The following is a 19,926-nucleotide window of genomic DNA, read 5'->3' as shown; positions in this document are numbered from 1 at the left end:
GCGTTTGGGTAGCCGCGCCGAGTAAGGCGCCTTGTCGGTTCGCATGGCTGCCCCTTGGAGGTTAGAGTCGAGTCCTCCCTCGAGCATGGGTGTATATGTTGTTCTTAGCGTAAGTTAGTTTAAGTTACACTCCTGGAAATGGAAAAAAGAACACATTGACACCGGTGTGTCAGACCCACCATACTTGCTCCGGACACTGCGAGAGGGCTGTACAAGCAATGATCACACGCACGGCACAGCGGACACACCAGGAACCGCGGTGTTGGCCGTCGAATGGCGCTAGCTGCGCAGCATTTGTGCACCGCCGCGGTCAGTGTCAGCCAGTTTGCCGTGGCATACGGAGATCCATCGCAGTCTTGAACACTGGTAGCATGCCGCGACAGCGTGGACGTGAACCGTATGTGCAGTTGACGGACTTTGAGCGAGGGCGTATAGTGGGCATGCGGGAGGCCGGGTGGACGTACCGCCTAATTGCTCAACACGTGGGGCGTGAGGTCTCCACAGTACATCGATGTTGTCGCCAGTGGTCGGCGGAAGGTGCACGTGCCCGTCGACCTGGGACCGGACCGCAGCGACGCACGGATGCACGCCAAGACCGTAGGATCCTACGCAGTGCCGTAGGGGACCGCACCGCCACTTCCCAGCAAATTAGGGACACTGTTGCTCCTGGGGTATCGGCGAGGACCATTCGCAACCGTCTCCATGAAGCTGGGCTACGGTCCCGCACACCGTTAGGCCGTCTTCCGCTCACGCCCCAACATCGTGCAGCCCGCCTCCAGTGGTGTCGCGACAGGCGTGAATGGAGGGACGAATGGAGACGTGTCGTCTTCAGCGATGAGAGTCGCTTCTGCCTTGGTGCCAATGATGGTCGTATGCGTGTTTGGCGCCGTGCAGGTGAGCGCCACAATCAGGACTGCATACGACCGAGGCACACAGGGCCAACACCCGGCATCATGGTGTGGGGAGCGATCTCCTACACTGGCCGTACACCACTGGTGATCGTCGAGGGGACACTGAATAGTGCACGGTACATCCAAACCGTCATCGAACCCATCGTTCTACCATTCCTAGACCGGCAAGGGAACTTGCTGTTCCAACAGGACAATGCACGTCCGCATGTATCCCGTGCCACCCAACGTGCTCTAGAAGGTGTAAGTCAACTACCCTGGCCAGCAAGATCTCCGGATCTGTCCCCCATTGAGCATGTTTGGGACTGGATGAAGCGTCGTCTCACGCGGTCTGCACGTCCAGCACGAACGCTGGTCCAACTGAGGCGCCAGGTGGAAATGGCATGGCAAGCCGTTCCACAGGACTACATCCAGCATCTCTACGATCGTTTCCATGGGAGAATAGCAACCTGCATTGCTGCGAAAGGTGGATATACACTGCACTAGTGCCGACATTGTGCATGCTCTGTTGCCTGTGTCTATGTGCCTGTGGTTCTGTCAGTGTGATCATGTGATGTATCTGACCCCAGGAATGTGTCAATAAAGTTTCCCCTTCCTGGGACAATGAATTCACGGTGTTCTTATTTCAATTTCCAGGAGTGTAGATTAAGTAGCGTGTAAGCTTAGGGACCGATAACCTCAGCAGTTTGGTCCCATAGAACTTACCACAAATTTCCAATTTCCGCTTCGCGTTTCTGTACTATAAATAATTGTAATAAACAGCTGTTGACACTTGACACAAGTATCAAAAAACGTCACACATTTACAAACACCGACGTACACAGGTGAATAAGAAACATCATCAAGAAACCTTTTTCCAGTTACGAAAATAAAAAATAAAATAAATAGAGAATTTATGCAGTTGTATAAAAGGTGGTACTTTAGGATTATGTCTCCCACATATATTCTGTGAGACAAAAGTTTATAATATTGTGGTTAAATAATTAGATTGAAGTTTATATACTTCTACACTTGTTAAAGTTTCTACACTTTCTTCTACATATCGTAATGTGAAATTAAATAACGGTATAGTTTCGGAATTTACTAAGGACTTTCAAAGTTTCCATCAATAATGCGTTCGAAAAGAACCTAAGGTGGACTCTAAAAAATTGACATTTAGGTAAGATAAAAAAAAATCTTACATATGTCAGATGATGAGATTGTATTACAGCTCTGAACTGCAAATGAACCGAATTTAACGTAGCAATCGATATGTGTACTGTTCAGCATTTGATAATTTCTTAATAATCAGACATTTTTGTTTCCCATTTCGCCAAACATAAATGGACGGACTAGTACCCAGGTATAAACACACTTCTGTGTGCTTACGAAAGGGAGAACGTGTCACAAAGACGTCACTCACCAGAGATTGTTTAGAAAACTTATGTGTTTAGTCAGACGTGAGCAAATTATACAGACATACATTACTAGACTGGAAATGACGCATTTTTTACTGACGCCTGACGTTTGGCGTCAGGAAGTTTGTGTATGGTAGTACTACGATTTTCTAAATGAAATGACGTTGTAAGCTTTACAAGGTAGTCCAAACAAGTTCTGCAGTTGAACAAATATTTGGGTACTAGTTGAGTTTGACGCATGCAGTGTAGAATCGTATTGTGAGGACATCATGTTACATACACACACGTTTAAAGCAGATCGTAAACTGATAAACCTTGTAGTCTAATCCCTTTAATGTACAAACAAAAGCGGATTATAGTTTTCTTAATAACACCGAAACGAATAAAGACACTTGTTATCAACGACAAATAGCAAGTTGTGCTTATAGAAGCACTTTCATAACGAGCACTCTACTCGAAGAAAAACCGAAGTTGATCAAAACTGGTTAAAATATAATTAGGCTACGTCTTTTAATACTAGATTTATTAAACCCTTAAAATGTGAATGATTTATTTAAACACTGCTGGTATTTCAGATAACAGAAACTAATGTAATTATGGAGACTTACATACAGTACCAAAGCAAAAATACGTAAGACGTTTCTAGTTATGCTTGCACTGATACATGTTCTTGACCTTGTATCTTCCGTCTGCTGTACGAAAAATTATAGCAAAACACGACCATTATGTCAAAACTCAAAAGAAAAAGTAGTTATAACAGTCTGTCCCCATTTCTTACGACTGATTCTAAAATGCTGGCTTCACTGACACCAACGATACTGTACGCAGTATTGCCAGTCTAGTAAAATATCTTTGCCTCTCCAAGGCGAATTCCATTGTAATACACGGAGTTACCGCGATCAAATGCACGATTCGCTGACGAAGGCCTGCTGACCGTCGATTAACGATGATGCACCGCATAGACATTTTGAACGTGGTTTACTGTTAACCGAGATCACCGGGCTGTGGTTGATTTTTGACCAAGACTGGTGCACTGGGCCACGAGTGCTAACTTTTTGTCGTTGTCTTCCGTCTCTCTCGGTTTTCCAGATAATTTACGCTGGTGACTTCCTGTCAGTGGAACGATGCAATTTTAGAATACGGTGGAATGCGGCCGTAATTCAGTCTCGCTGTACAGGGTATGTGTGGACAAATTGGCGGGAAACAGCGTACCGCTGAATTTCATTTACAAGGGAGATTCATTGAAATATGGGGGATCAACTTAGAACCAGTTACCCCTGTCAACTGAAGCCTTGCAGTACGGTAACCCTAATAGCTTTTGAGTCGACATTTCGAACATGATGATACAGTATTACTCGTACCCAGAATCGTTCAAAGTTTTTGTTATTTACGAGTATTTTTTGAACGTTTTGAGGACAGCCTTGTGTTTTAAACAATACAAAAAACTGATGCCTGTATGATGATTTTCACAGGTTCGTCATTGTCGATAAGACGTTACAAAGTAGGCGAAGATTTGTTGCGCTTGTGAAAAGATAGTAGACACTTCTTTCTGGGAGTGTGTAATCCTCACACAATCCACAGGAGGCAGAGTATTGTTGAGTTGTATAAAATGATTCTGTAAATTGCTCTGTCCGCAGTGAACAATGCAAATAATCAAATAATTTGAGTGGCGGGGCTCCGGAGCTCTGTGGTTAATTGTCAGGCTACTGAAACTAATCTGCATTAGTAAGTGTTTGAGCTCCGTCGCCACAATAAACAGCTTTTCATGTTGTTCATCATACCATTAATAATTTGGCCAATGCGCACAACGGAAACACCATCACGTTGAAACAACACCTTAGTGTATTCCTGAACGTACTTGTTAAATAACAGTCGCCTGATCATGGGAGAAATTATTTGAAATAAGGTTAATAAATGGAAGTAGATTTCACAAGTACTAAACTTTTTTCAGTTTGTAATGTGACTCTTGACAAACAAGAAACACGTAAACGTACATGAAATAGTGCCCGCCCGGTTAGCCGAACGCATGTCCGCTGCTCGTGGTCTCGCGGTAGCGTTCTCGCTTCCCGAGCCGGCGTCCCGGATTCCATTCCCGGCGGGGTCAGGGATGACTGGGTCTTGTTGTGTCGTCTTCATCATCATCATTCATCCTCATCACGGTCGGAGGAAGTCAATGGCAAACCACCTCCACTAGGACCTTGCCTAGCAAAGCGGTGCGGGTCTCCCGCATCGTTCCCCTATGCTCTGTCACGGAGTATGGGACTTCATTTAAGATAGCCGGCACGGTAGCTCAGCGTGTTCGGTCAGAGGGTTAGCTCCCTCTGTAAGAAAAAACTGAGTTAATCGATCTTCAACGAACTTAAACGGGTGTCTTCCGACGTCCGCACCGTCAGATGCAACGAACAAAATGGAACAAAATGAGAAAAACTGTGTAACGCACTGCTTTGCGGAGCGGGAAGGAGCGCCTGGTCCCCGGCACGAGTCCGTCCGGCGGACTAGTGTCGAGGTCCGGTGAGCCGACCAGTCTGAGGATGGTTTTTAGGCGGTTTTCCATATCTCTCGGCGAATGCGAGCTGGTTCCCCTTATTCCGCCTCTGGTACACTATGTCGGCGATTGCTGCGCAAACAAGTTTTCCACGTACGCGTACACCACCACACCATTACCCTACCACGCAAACATACAACTCTTATGGTGTGAGACGTTCCCTGGGGGGGGGGGGGGGTGGAACCGCACAATAACCCTGGGTTTGGTGTGGGGCGGCGCGGAGGGGTGAAGTGGACTGCGGTAGTTGTCGTGGGGTTGTGGGTCCCTGCGGCTGCGGCAGACCCTCTCCGTCGTTTCTAGGTCCTCAGTTAACGTACAACATGAAATAGTGAAGTTCATCATATGGGAATTTGGTTGACTTCATTGGTTAGACTGTTAGAAGAACAAAATGAGAGATCCTCATCTGGACAACTCGTAATGCCAATGATCTCCGGTCCAAGATGCACAAACAACCAGATAAATGCGAGTAGCTCGGGGTACAATCTCTGAAATATGAAACTAACGCCTCATGCTGTGGCAAAAAGCGAAGCGACGCTTTCATCTTCAAACTGCACCGTCAACACGGGACGAAAGCCAGGAAGCGATTACCAGAATACTGGGTAGCGAATGGTAGTCACCACGAGACGACTCCGAGGAAGCGATTGTTAAGAACTCTTAAAATTCTCACTGTACTTAGCCCAAATTCTCTTTGGAGCGGCGGCAGCAAGCTTGTAGCGAATGTGAAGAACGTAAATGTTCCTCGAAGCATAAATATAGTGGGTAACGCTGCAAAAGTTTCCCTGACAAATGTTGTACAAAGAAGCATAAACAATTTACTAGGTTGGTACCGAGTTTGACCCGTCTTTTACTGTTGATTGGCGAAGCATACACAGTGTCTAGGACGGGAGGCTGTCAAGTTACATGGGAACATGTATGCTGAATAGATCCTCGGGTCCATCTGCTGGGCGTATGGGGGCTAAGGCACTTTCGCAACCGCACATAAGGGATCAACTAACGGAAATCGCAACTTCAGAATATGCCGAGGAGGCCCTGGGAACTACTCTAGAACGCAACCCATCTTGACCGACGCCCTTCTGCCGCTACATAGCAGAAATCACAGTTTGTTATGGATTCCGGTTCCTTGCATGAGAACCTTATAGCTACCACCAAAAATATTACGGTGCCCGCTATGACATAAAAATAAAATCTAAATGAACTGGTACAGAATCGTCAAGCGATCTGTACCGGTCATGTTACGCTGAAAAGTAATGCTTCCGAATTTTTTATGTCAAAACTCTTCAAAGCTTTTTTAAATAAAACAATCGTTATTAATCTTCTCCATCTGTACTCTTCATATTTGCGTATTTATATCGCTAGGCCCCTAGAGAACACCGAATTGTAGCGTGTAACATAGTGGTGTGTAACATAACCATGTCGGCTCACGCAAACAGCGTGCTGTAATCGAGGTTCGACTTCGAAGAGTTCGTCTAACTGTTAACTCACTTACGGCATTTTTGACCAGTTTTATAGTGCCCGGGAGCACGCTCTCCTTCAACACGAAAATGCGAGTCCAAACACCAACGCTGCGACATCTGCAACAATCCGATGCCTTGGGTTCACTGTCGTCGATCAGCTTCCATGCTGTCCTCCAAAACTTAAAGAACACTTTCGAAGACTTTACTTTGATAGTGATGAGGCGGTGTAAGCAGAGCTGAGGTTATGGCTCCGTCAACGAAGTCAAACATTCTACAGTGACGGTATCAACAAACTGGTCTCTCGTTTAGAGAAATGTGTTCATCGCCAGGCTGACTATGTTGAGCAATAAAGTTGTAGACATGAAGAATAAAGATGTGGAAGGTAATAACATTTGCTTTATTTTAAAAAGCTTAAAGAGTTTTCACATGAAAAATTCGGAAGCATTACTTTTCAACACGTCCTTGTAAATGTCCAAGGTTCGATTCTCAGCTCTGTAACCAACGGCCCTAGTAAGGCTCGCCACGTGTTTGGACGGCATTGAAGACTGCTGTCGGCTTTATGTTTGTGAATTCTGACAGAGTGTGTATCTGTGGTAAACTTTAACCTGGTTTGTTAGTGTTGAACCTTGTCCATCTTCCTTAGCATCGTAATACATCGAGAGCCCTGTAACTAGGGACGAAGTTGATTGCATCCATGGTTGAGACTGTGTAATATAAGAGTTCAGTTTCTTGCCGCTAGTAAATTTCCTCTTCAAAACGCAAAGGTAATTGCTGCGGGCTGGAAATTATGTAGCGAGCTATTTACAACCTGTCGGCCAGCGTTTGGACACGGGGAGTGAGGTAGGGTGGGTGGGTTACAGCCCGTCCTAGTGCTTTTACTGTCACTTTCCGCTTTTTCCACATTTTGCAGTGACTTGTTTATGTGAATAAAGCCACATTACCGTGTCGTTCGGAATCCACGTAAAACGGTGTAACAGGCTAGTTAGCTCTGTGGTATCGCATCCAACCTTCGAGCTAAAGGCAGGTATGGTTGCATCGCTGTGCATTCGATAGAGATGGGTAGTCCTGCCGCTCGCTCACTTGATCCCGGGCACTATAAAACTGGTAAAAAATGCCGTAAGTGAGTTAACAGTTTTTGGAGACTGATGAAATCTTGTGGAAATGGTCAAGTTGTAGACTTGCGTCGACTCGTATATGCGTAAGTTGGTGCTGCAGCCGCAAGTAAGTGATTTATTTATGAATAGCGAAGCTGTTGATGATGCATAATAGCGAAAGAACGAGAAATATGCAAAATTTTGGTAGCGGGAGAATTTTATCTGCGTGATTCATGAATATTTTAGCATTCCGCGCGGCTAGACCCAGTCCGACGGCTGTGAGAAAGTGCCCTTAATGGTTGAAACTGATTACTCTAAAGGCCACTGTAACAGTTCGTATTTCTCAGAGAAAGCAGTTAAGCGAAGTGGTGGCTTGTTTGGTAGTGAACGTTAACAACTGTGAATAACAGCGTTGATTGGGCTACAATTTTTTAGAAGCTTCTCTATGCTCTTAATTGACAATGTACGCTGTGTAGGTAGAATCATGTCCTCACTTCAAGTACCTTCCTACTTAAGTTTAAATTGAGTAGTACTTTATTGCATACAAGGAAATGTCAGACGCACGATGCGTTTACTTTATTAAATACAGGACTTCACTTGATTGTGAGTTGCCCCTGTCCCTTTTTTGTTAATACGATCGATGCTCGTTGTAAACAATTAGCCACCGTATTAGATACAGTAAGGGAAGGTTACAGATTGTAAGAGACAATTCAGTTAATTGCGATACAGACTGAAACATTCTTTAGACCACTCTGCAAGATATCAGATAACTGAAAAGAAATTTGAGTTGTTACTACCTATTTTATGCTGGTTTCAAAACTGTTCTTAGTTTTATTCTATCAAGTTCTGTTTTTTCATAATGGAATACTATTATTACTTTCAGTTATAGGAATTTTATTGTTACTGAAAGCTGGGTACAAGAAAAAGCTTTGTGTTTATATGTGAGTGGGGAAGTTGAGCAAAGCAAAATGACTGGAGTGAAATAGTTTAGTCAGTTTTGAGACAGTTCTTGCCTGATACTAAAAAATCCTGCATGAACTGCTTCTAGGCTGGAACATATCTAAGTACATATCTGACTGGGTTTCATGAAGTAGCTTCTTATGGTGCTTCCACTACATTGGTCCTCCTTCAAGTGCTTTTCTGTAAAATTTCCATTCATCGGTCAAGAAAAATTGAAGACTTGAATTTTTTGTTAGGCCTCAAATCCACAAATTGATGGACGATCACGAATTTGAGAATGCAGTGATCGTTAAAGATACATGGTCTACCTTCACAGCCGCAAGGGGTAGTCGCGCGGTCTCAGGCGTCTTGCCACGGTTCGCGCGGCTGCTCCCGTCGGAGGTTCGAGTCCTCCCTCGGGCATGGGTGTGTGTGTTTTCCTTAGCGTAAGTTAGTCTAAGTTAGTTTAAGTGGTGTGTGAGAATAGCAGTTTGGTCCCTTAGGAATTCACACACATTTGAACATTTTTGCTACCTTCACGTGTGTACATCAATACCTCCTAGAGAAAAAAAAAAAAACATAAACGGTAAACATTTTGTGAAATGATGTGTCGGAAAGCACGAAATAAATAGAGAAACATTCAACATGACTTTGGATGAGGTTCAAAATCAAGTACGGCTAATGGGGTGTATCAAATGATTCTCTGATTATTTCTTACTTTCACACAAAGCATTTCACAAAATATTTGACCTGTTGGAATTTTTTTATTTTCAAGTTTTGTTCAGAAATATAGTATATTTAAATGTCTATCGGTATTCTGTTGTTAGCATGTATACATACATCAAGAGAAGGCAGAGAAGTTTCAGTTTACGCTGTGATTTATTTCAACTTGAAAGAAAGAATTCCACGATTTCTACACCACTATAACTTTCCATGCACAAAATAGCTGCCGGCCGCAGTGGCCGTGCGGTTAAAGGCGCTGCAGTCTGGAACCGCAAGACCGCTACGGTCGCGGGTTCGAATCCTGCCTTGGGCATGGATGTTTGTGATGTCCTTAGGTTAGTTAGGTTTAACTAGTTCTAAGTTCTAGGGGACTAATGACCTCAGCAGTTGAGTCCCATAGTGCTCAGAGCCATTTGAACCATTTGAACAAAATAGCTAGGCCTTGGAGAGATGAACATTTTGACACTTCATTTACATAGCTAGTAGCAGCGGATTTAGAGTCTTGTTTGCTTTTCTAATGCCGTCAGCAACGCCTTGTTTAATAAGACAACTTTCTATTAGCTTTATTAGGTTCAGTTGATTTCACCGCACATCCTTCTTTCAAGGCACTGTCCACTCCATTCAGCTGCTCTTCCAAATCATTTACTGTCTCTGACAATTATAAATCTCAAAGTTTTTATTTCTTCTCCGTGAACTCTAATCCCTTCTCCAACTATTTCTTTGATCTCCTTTACTGCTTAATCAATGTACAGATTGAATAACATCAGGGATTGGCTGCAATGTTGTCTCATTCCCTTCTCAACCACTACTTCCCTTTCATACCTCTCGACTGTTTTACCTGCCTCTGTATGTCCATCCTTGTGATCGATGGTCCATGGGACTTTGGCTGATCACTTACTTAATAAAATGAAACACATGCAGCCGTCGTTTTGATGTTACTTTATTATACGGAAACCAGTTTCGATGACTCAGTACGCCATCTTCAGGCCTTTGCTGACGCTGAGGGAGTGAATTTCGATCGTATACAAGATCCTATCTGGGATCAACATCTATGAACTGGCTTCCTTAGAGTATTGTAATAGCAATGTTGTGTCTGCAAGCATAAACTGGTGGTTGCAGACACAAAATCGCTCTTACAGTATTCTACGGAAGCCAGTTCATAGATGTTAACCACTGACTGCAACTTGTATACGATTGGAGTTTACTCCTACATCATCAGTCAAGGCCTAAAATGGTGTACTGAGTCACCGAAACTGGTTGGCTCATAATAAAGTAACAGGAAAACGACGGCTGCATGTGTTCCATTTTATTAAGTTTATAACTGCCGTGTGGTTTGTGTAAAAGCTATAAATAGCATTTCGCTCTCTGTATTTTACCCCTGCTGCCTTCAGAGTTTTGAAGAGAATATCCCAGTCAGCATTGTCAAGAAGTTTCTCTAAGTCTACAAATGCTATAGACGTATTTTTGTCTTTCTTTAACCTGTCTTGTAAGACAAATCATAAGGTCGTTATTTGCTGGTGTGTTACTATATTTCTCCGGAATCCAAACTGATACTCCCGAGGTCGGCTTCTACCATTTTTCCTATTCTTATGTAAATAATTCATGTTAGTATTTTGCTGACATATTTAACTCATTGTTCGGTAATATTCACACCTGTCAGCCCTTGCTTCTTTGGAATTGGAATTATTATATCCTTCGTGAAGTCCGAGGGTATTTTGCCTGTCACATACGTCTTGGTCACTAGGTGGAAAGGTTATGTCATGACTGGCTCTCCCAAGGCTGTCAGTGTTACTGGCCTAGCATCGTCTACTCTAGGGCGTCCCACCTTTCAGCTTCCTTTGTGTAGGATTGGTTTTCCATCTCAGCTCTTGATGCTTCACTTTTCTCCAGAGGCCTCTTTTATTTTCCAGAGGCGGTATCTATCTTTCCCCTAGTGAATTATGCTTCTAAATCTTTACTTTTTCCTTAAGCCATTTCTGCTTAGCAATTTTACATTTCCAGTCAATCTCATATTTAGAGCTTTGCATCCCCCTTCACCTGCTTCATTTCCTGCATTTTTACATTTCTTCCTGTCATCAATTAAATTCAGTATCTCCTATGGTGCCCAAGGCTTTCAACTAGGCCTTGTCGTCTTACCCACTTGATTCACTGCCGCGTTCATTATTTCAACACTCAAAGCTACCCTTTCGTCTTCTGTTTTATGTCACTTCCCTGTTGTAGTCAATCGTTGCCTAATGCTCCGTCTGGTCCTTTCAGTTTGCCCAGGTCACAACTTTTTTTTTTCGAATGTCTTCAGTTTTAATGAACAGTTCATGACCAGTCAATTGTGTTCAGATTGCACATCTGCCCCTGGGAATGTCTTACAGCTTAAAATATGCTTCCGAAATCTCTGTCTTATCATTATATAATCAATCTGAGACTGTCCGGTGTCTCAGTGTCACTTATACATTTACATCTTCCTTTTATGGTTCTTAAACTAGATGGTTAACGATAATTAAATTGTGCTCTGTGCAAAATTCTACCAGGCAGCACTCTCTTTCATTCCTTCGCCGCTAGTCCATAGTCATCTACTATTTTTCCGTCTCTCCCTTTTCCTACTATCGATTTCATTGTTACAGATCTAAAAGAAATATTCTCTCTAACTGTAAAAATCAACCAAAAGTGAATACGTACTAGGTCAACAACTTTGCTTCTGCCGTTTTTTCTCAAAGTTCGAGAGTTTATTATGAAAAACTTACAAAAAATTTCCGATTCAAAGTACTGGCCATCGTTGGCCACTGCGTTCTCCTAGCTTTAGGGCAGCACACGAATCCCGCAGTGTATAAACTGGGCATCTTCTGAGGGGAGCCATGAATCGATCCAGATTTGCACTTGTTCATATGACCGCAAGTGCTAGTCAGCAAGGTCGTGTGTCATAGATCTAGAAAGGTGGCAGTCAAAGGGAGGGATATCTGGAGAATACAGCGGGTTGGGTAGAAATTCCCATTTCAACGTTTCCAAGTATGTTTTGACGGGATTTTCGACATGTCATGCAGCAAAATAATTTTTTCATGTCTATTGCTGTAGTGTGCCGGCCGTGGTGGCCAAGCGGTTAAAGGCGCTACAGTCTGGAACCGCGCGACCGCTACGGTCGCAGGTTCGAATCCTGCCTCGGGCATGGATGTGTGTGATGTCCTTAGGTTAGTTAGGTTTAACTAGTTCTAAGTTCTAGGGGACTGATGACCTTAGAAGTTAAGTCGCATAGTGCTCAGAGCCATTTGAACCTTTCTTTTTTTTTTTTTTTTTTTTTTTTTTTTTTTTTTTTTTTTTTTTTTTTTTTTTTTTTTTGCTGTAGTGTGGCCGTTTGCCTTTCAGTGCTCGGCTCAATCACATCAATAGCTTTCGATAACGGCCTTCGTGATTGTTCCCATCGGTTGCAGCAGCATCGAAAGCTTTCTCTCTTTGACAACCATGCCAGTGTTCAACGTCAAAATCACCATTCTTGATGCATGGAAACCATTTTCTGCGAAGTTCTGTGACTATCAGGCGTCTCATCATATGTCTTACCGAGCTTTTTATGAGCCTCAGCCGCAGATTTCTTCATATCAAAACAGGAAGTTAAAACCTCCCGCAGATGATGTTTTCTTCGTTTGTTTTCCTACAGCCGAACAAGGGAGTGATACAAAAACTGAACATGGAACGGTAGGAAGGAACAGGCCCGAGCCAAAGGCTGAATTGTCTCGTGCGCTATCATCTACACTATGAGAGCAGCGAAACGACCTAATTGGGCTCATAAGTTGATGTATTCAGTCGAGAATAACTTTATGATGGAATCAAAAATCGACTGGTATTTGCATGGCGTTATGTTCTCAAATGACTATGCTTACTGTATGACACTTACGACGAACGGCTTGCACCACTACGTTCCACTACTGCCGTCTATTGCAAAACGACGGAAGCAAAGTTGTAATTTCACAGCATATATTGGACGTAGCTAGAAACTGAATTTATGACGATCTGTTTGGTCACATGTTAGGCGCGGAAGAGAAATAGCTGTAGATATGCTTAGGAACGACTCCCGTGTTGATTTTACACTTTGTAATACAGGAAACGCTAATGGATAGCTTTGAAGTTGCCGACTTTTGCATCGGAAGACAAGAGATGTGTAATCCTACAGATGTGTCATCCTGGCTGAACACACAACCAACTTTAAAGATGAGTGCCTCGAACAGCATCGGCAAGTCTTCATACAATTACTCAGTTGGTCGCCGATATCTCAAGCCTACCAACCTACAAACACGAAAATGGCATTCATACTTACCAGAGAAACTATTGTGAAAATATGAATACTAAAATAATCGATTGTTTATAGTAAATAAAATAATAAACAACTTTAAAACTAGTGGTACCTATATTTGGCAGTGTCGCTTAAAGGGTTAAAGAGTGGCTCCCTGCGCGGCCACTGTAATCGCATTGGCCGCTCGCTTTCTCCGCCTGCGGGGACCCTTTTTTCCCCCACGGCTCCTCGTTACGTGTCTGCTGTTTGTTAGCGGGCTCGGTAACAACGTTGTGGTTTGCGGCGCTGGGAACTCGCCGGAGACAGCCGGTCGCAACTGCGCGCCGCCCGCCCGCTGCGACAAGCGCCACTTGTTAACGAGCTCCCGGCAACTTTAGCCGCCGTTCTCAGAGCCTATTAAATTCATCGCTCGCAGTTCTGTTGCCGCCGTCCTTTCTAAATTCACATAACGCGCGAGTTCGGCAAGAAAACGCCATTTACAAATCAGACTTCGTCGATGACAGAGATGTTCCATACAGCTTGAGTGCAAATCGTTCCAAGATGTCGACGACTATGAGGGCAAGTCACAAACCATCTGGACAACAATTTTTCTAATTAATCACAACAGCAGGGCAAAGTTTGTAGTTATATAATTATTTATTTATTTATTTTTAGCACCAAGCCACGTATGCGCCTCTGCTTTCACCTCATCCAGAGGTGAACCATTGGTCTTTTAAACGATTCTAGTGTACTTGATAATCAGATTAGCTTAGTCAAAGAAGGCATTTGTGATAGTATAAAACGTGAGTCTCAATTAGAGGAAGAACAGCGTTCTGAGGAAGTGAATCATGGTCATTGGGAAAACCTGAGAAAGAACAGAATCCAAACATTTGAGATATGATTCTACAGGGTGATATGAAAAGCTTGTAAATGTGTTTCAGCGTAGGTTGTACTGAGAAATAATTGTTAAGCAAAAATTCGATACGTTGCGCCGTTTCCGAGGTAATTACCATTAACTTGGCCAGTAAGCCAATTTGGCTCGCAAATTCAAACTGCGTGTCAGAAACGGTGTCACCAAACGTGTTCCCCGGTTAGTGTGGCCGAGCGGTTCTAGGCGCTTCAGTCTGGAACCGCGCGACCGCTACGGTCGCAGGTTCGAATCCTGCTTCGGGCATGGATGTATGTGATGTCCTTAGGTTAGTTAGGTTTAAGTAGTTCTAAGTTCTAGGGGACTGATGACCTCAAATGTTAAGTCCCATAGTGCTCAGAGCCATTTTTGAACCAAACGTGTTTTTCGTTTGTTTTCCTACAACCGAACAAGGGAGTGATACAAAAATTGAACATGGAACGGTAGTAAGGATCAAGCCCGAGCCAAAGGCTGAATAGTCTCGTGCGTTATCGTCTACACTATGAGAGCAACTGACACTAACTGTATCTGACGGGCCGCTTGAACTCCCTTGCGAAACGACCTGCGAAGGCAACTTCAATGCTAATTAACTCAGAAACAGGGAACATATAGATTTTTTTGTAACAGGTACTTCTAAACACAACTTGCCCTGCGATAACCTAACAAACTTTTCAGACTGTTTGCGAGCACCATGTATAGAAAGATATTGAAAACTAGTGCACTTGAACGTTATAAGAAAGTTCTTCACAGAATTGGCGAGAAAAGATTGTATGGAAACCACTGACAAGCAGACTCCAAATTATTGGACAGTCATTAATACACTAGGAAATATTTTCGACGGTAGTGGACGGAGCTGTAGGCGGTAAATAGTAGAGGGCAAGGCAGTGACTGGAATACTGGCCATTAAAATTGCTACACCAAGAAGAAATGCAGATGATAAACGGGTATTCATTGGACAAATATATTACACTAGAACTGACATGAGATTACATTTTCACGCAGTTTGGGAGCATAAATCCTGAAAAATCAGTACCCAGTACAACCACCTCCGCCCGTAATAACGGCCTTGGTACGCCTGGGCATTGAGTCAAACAGAGCTTGCATGGCGTTTGCAGGTACAATTGCCCATGGAGCTTCAACACGATGCCACAGTTCATCAACAGTAGTGACTGGTGTATTGTGACGCGCCAGTTGCTCGGCCACCATAGACCAGACATTTTCAATTGGGGAGAAATCTGGAGAATGTGCTGGCCAGGGCAGCAGTCGAACATTTTCTGTATCCAGAAAGGTCGTGCATTATCCTGCTGAAAAATAGGGTTTCGCAGGGATCGATGAAGGGTAGAGCCACGGGTCGTAACACATCTGAAATGCAACTTCCACTGTTCAAATACCATCACGGCGGGTGATACGCCAGTATGGCGATGACGAATACACGCTTCCAATGTGCATTCACCGAGATGTCGCCAAACACGGATGCGACCATCATGATGCTGTAAACAGAACCTGGATTCATCCGAAAAAATGAGTTTTTGCCATTCGTGCAACCAGGTTCGTCGTTGAGTACACCATCGCAGGCGCTCCTGTCTGTTATGCAGCGTAAAGGGTAACCGCAGCCATGGTCTGCAAGCTGATAGTCCATGCTGCAGCAAACTTCGTCGAACTGTTCGTGCAGATGGTTGTTGTCTTGCAAACGTCCCCATCTGTTGACTCAGGGATCGAGACGTGGCTGCACGATCCGTTACAGTCATGCGGATAAGATGCCTGTCATCTCGACTGCTAGTGATACGAGGTCGTTGGGATCCAGCACGGTGTTCCGTATTACCCTCCTGAACCCACTGATTCCATATTCTGCTAACAGTCGTTGGATCTCGACCAACGCGAGCAGCAATATGTCGCGATACGATAAACCGCAATCGCGGTAGGCTACAATCCGACCTTTATCAAAGTCGGAAACGTGATGGTACGCATTTCTGTTCCTTACACGAGGCATCACAACAACGTTTCACCAGGCAACGCCGGTAAGCTGCTGTTTGTGTATGAGAAATCGGTTGGAAACTTTTCTCCTGTCAGCACGTTGTAGGTGTCGCCACCGGCGCCAACCTTGTGTGAATGCTCTGAAAAGCTAATCATTTGCATATCGCTGCATCTTCTTCCTGTCGTTTTAATTTCGCGTCTGTAGCACGTCATCTTCATGGTGTAGCAATTTTAATGGCCAGTAGTGTAGAAGAATAATAATTAATGGAAGAGGTGAGATTAGGACTGAATGTAACGTGCTAGAAATGAAAAGGAACGCCGTCTGACAGTAGAAAATTGACGTTTGTTTCGAACTGCAGTTTTCGTCTTATTGCAAAGTACGACGGTGTACTGAAAAGTAATGCTTCCGAAATTTTTGAATAAAAAAAAAACTTTATTAACTTTCTACGTCTCTTTTCTTCATTTCTGCATATTCATTTTTCAACAGTCACCCTGACGATCAACACGTTTCTCCCAAGGAAAGACCAGTTTGTTGATGCCATCACTGTAGAAGGTTTGACTTTGCTGACGGAGTCAGAACCTCACGTTTGCTTGCACCACTTTATCACCACCAAAGTGAAGCCGTCGAAGGTGTTCTTTAAGTTTTGGAAACGGATGAAAGTCGGATAAGGCATAGTCGGGACTGTACGGAGGGTGATCGATGACAATATACCCAGGGCGTCGTATTCTGAGCTCCGTCACGCACCGACATAGTTAGGCCAGACACCGCCACGTTACACGCTACAAATCGGAACCCTGTAGCGGCAGAGAGTTACAACAACATTGAGAACAGAATAAAGGATTAGCCCTTGTGCACTCCAGAAAACTGCGGTCTGTACATGACTGAGACCAATTGATTTTGGGGGCCACACAAGACCCGTGACATTCGTGGAATATTCCTACAGCCATTCTAACACGGTTTCACAGTGAAGGATGGTGGATTGTCTTGTCGACTGCAGGCGAACCGTCAGCTAAATTGAATTGTATGGTTCCCGCATAGTTCGTCACTAAGGGACGATGGCAGGGACGGATAATGGACGGGAAAGAGAGGAAAAAAGGTCCTACGAACGTGTGTCCGGAAATTTATCATTGCTACGCTAGATGCCGCTGACCAAATGAAAGTTCCTCTGATTACGTGCCGTGTGTTCCTTGATGCGTTGCAGGCTTACTGTAAGCAGCAGAATGGTGCGGTATTGATGTCGGGAACAAGATGAAATGGTGTTTGTGTACGGCCAAGCAGACGGAAACGGTCTAGAGGCAGCACGGCTGTACCAGAGCAAGTACCGTCACAGATACCAAACACATTACACAACATTTCAAGCTCTTTTGGACGTTTGTGTGATTGTGAGTCCTTTCAGTCAGACGAACGTGCGTACACCGGATTTGGAGAACCGGATTCTACAGGATATTGAGACAAACTCTGGTATAAACTTCATATGTGGTGTACACACAGTTCGCCGCCTCCCTGATCATTCGTCTGTTTTAAAGGGCCCATGATCACGTAAACGCCAAAAATGGGTTAGAAATGATGTGTGATGTGGTAGGTGTCTGTGAGGAACTTGTTTAGGTGTAGCCGTGCTGCCTGTTAACCGTTTCCCTGTTTTTGGCCGTACACAAAACGCCATCTCGGCATGTTCCCGACATGAATACCGGACCTTTCTGCTGCTTACAGTACGGTGCGTGAATCACACAGCCTACAACACACGAGGAACACACAACACGTGGTCAAAGGAACTTCGTCCACCGTGGCAACGATGAATTTCCGGACACACGTTCGTAGATCCTTTTATTCCTCCATTGTCAATCGGGAATCTGTCCGTGCAGTTTGTCGGTTTGGCTCTGAGCACTATGGGACTTAACTTCTGAGGTCATCAGTCCCCGAGAACTTAGAACTACTTAAACCTAACTAACCTAAGGACATCACACACATCCATGCCCGAGGCAGGATTCGAACCTGCGACCGTAGCGATCGCGCGGTTCCAGACTGTAGCGCCTAGAACCACACGGCCACAATCCGGATGGCGTTTGTTTTATTAATGTTCACCTTGTATATAAATCTACAGACTTTCGTATCCGTTGTCACTTACGATAAAATCTCTAGCCGGCCACTATGGCCGAGCGGTTCTAGGCGCTCCAGTTCGGAACCGCGCCGCTGCTACGGTCGCAGGTTTGAATCTTGCCTCGGACATGAATGTGTGTGATGTCCTTAGGTTAGTTAGGTTTAAGTAGTTCTAAGTCCAGTTGACTGATAACCTCAGATGTTAAGTCCCATAGTGCTTAGAGCCATCTGAACCGTTTTTGATAAAATCTCTTGGGTTGTGAGGCCCCGTCATGTTCCTCTTCAAACTTCGTCAATGCCCGACGTTTGAATCTCTCTACTGGCATGTTCTTCGGGAGTCCAGTTGTGTATCTCGATGAGTGAACACTGTCGAAATACAGTGTCGTGTTCAGTTACATAACGCTGGTCTTCCGTACTCTTTAGGAGAACTGGAGTTACTGGATAAATATATTCTCCGGTGCTACAGGTGGATCGTCTCATTGGGTAAATACTGAAAGTAAAAGTAGTTGCGGCAGAGAGGGGGAATTCAAAATATTATTGTTGTTGTACAGCTTCTGTTGTTTCCTGATAGTTGTTTAATTTCCTCACTCTCCGCAGTTAGTTGTTTATTTCTTTGGTAGCGGATAACGACGAAGGCAAAGGCCTGTGGCTGTCATCTCTGTTGAAATTATAATTTTTTCCTCGATATTTCAACTGCTTCACGGGCTTTCCTAGTACAATATTATTTTCTCTTGCTAGCAAGCGTATGTTATTAAAATACATAACATGCTCAAACTCGTTTAGGTGCTTTGCTACCACTGTTTTTACCTTTTGTGTTAAATGTTTATGCCATTCGTGCTCTTTAACTGCATCTTTTACTGTCCTTCCAGTGCCGCAGATATACAGGGTGAGTCGCGTAAGACGTAGCACCCCAGTTATTCCGGGGGCGATTGCACGTATCGACAAGCGATGTTCGGCGAATCATAGCCGATTATGGGGCACATACTTTGGTATATGCACAATAATCACAACGTTTATATTGACAGAGACAATGAAGCAAGTACATGTTTTTTAAATGGGACGCTATACTTTTTTTTACCATCATTCGAACGCTCTGGAAAAGAAGCGTATAGTGACGTAACGCATGTTGCTATTGTGATTCAAACTTCGCTTAAAAGACGCTGGGAAATATTGTACGATTGGAGGTCGAGGCGGTCAGAAGCGGTTGCAGACTGTAAACACGCCTCGCGCGACCCGCGGGCCGAGTTGCCGTGCTCTATGCAGCATGCACGGCCTATGCTACGTAGGTAAATCCTCATCTCTGCACCGAAACCATTTTTCCAAAGGTTTCTGTCTTTGCAGTCGCTTACTGTATTCACAAATGATGACCTTATGTAATGTGCAGGAGGATCTGAAGAATGTGAGGCCGCCTAACGACTCAGAGGATGTCATCGAGTAAATACAGATTACTTGAGAATGCATCTAGAAGATGCCGGAGTGGAATCATGTTGGCATATCGAATGCATCACCTCATGGGGTTTTTGACATATTTGTACTTTGCCTGCTGCTTCTATTAACGCTCGCATCTGCATTTTTCCACTATGTAGCTGTCCCTTGCCTGTATTTATGCACCCATACTTACCTCTGTGTCGT

Source organism: Schistocerca cancellata, chromosome 7 (assembly GCF_023864275.1).
Source record: "Schistocerca cancellata isolate TAMUIC-IGC-003103 chromosome 7, iqSchCanc2.1, whole genome shotgun sequence".
NCBI lineage: Eukaryota > Metazoa > Arthropoda > Insecta > Orthoptera > Acrididae > Schistocerca > Schistocerca cancellata.
Note: the sequence above shows the minus strand (reverse complement) of the source record.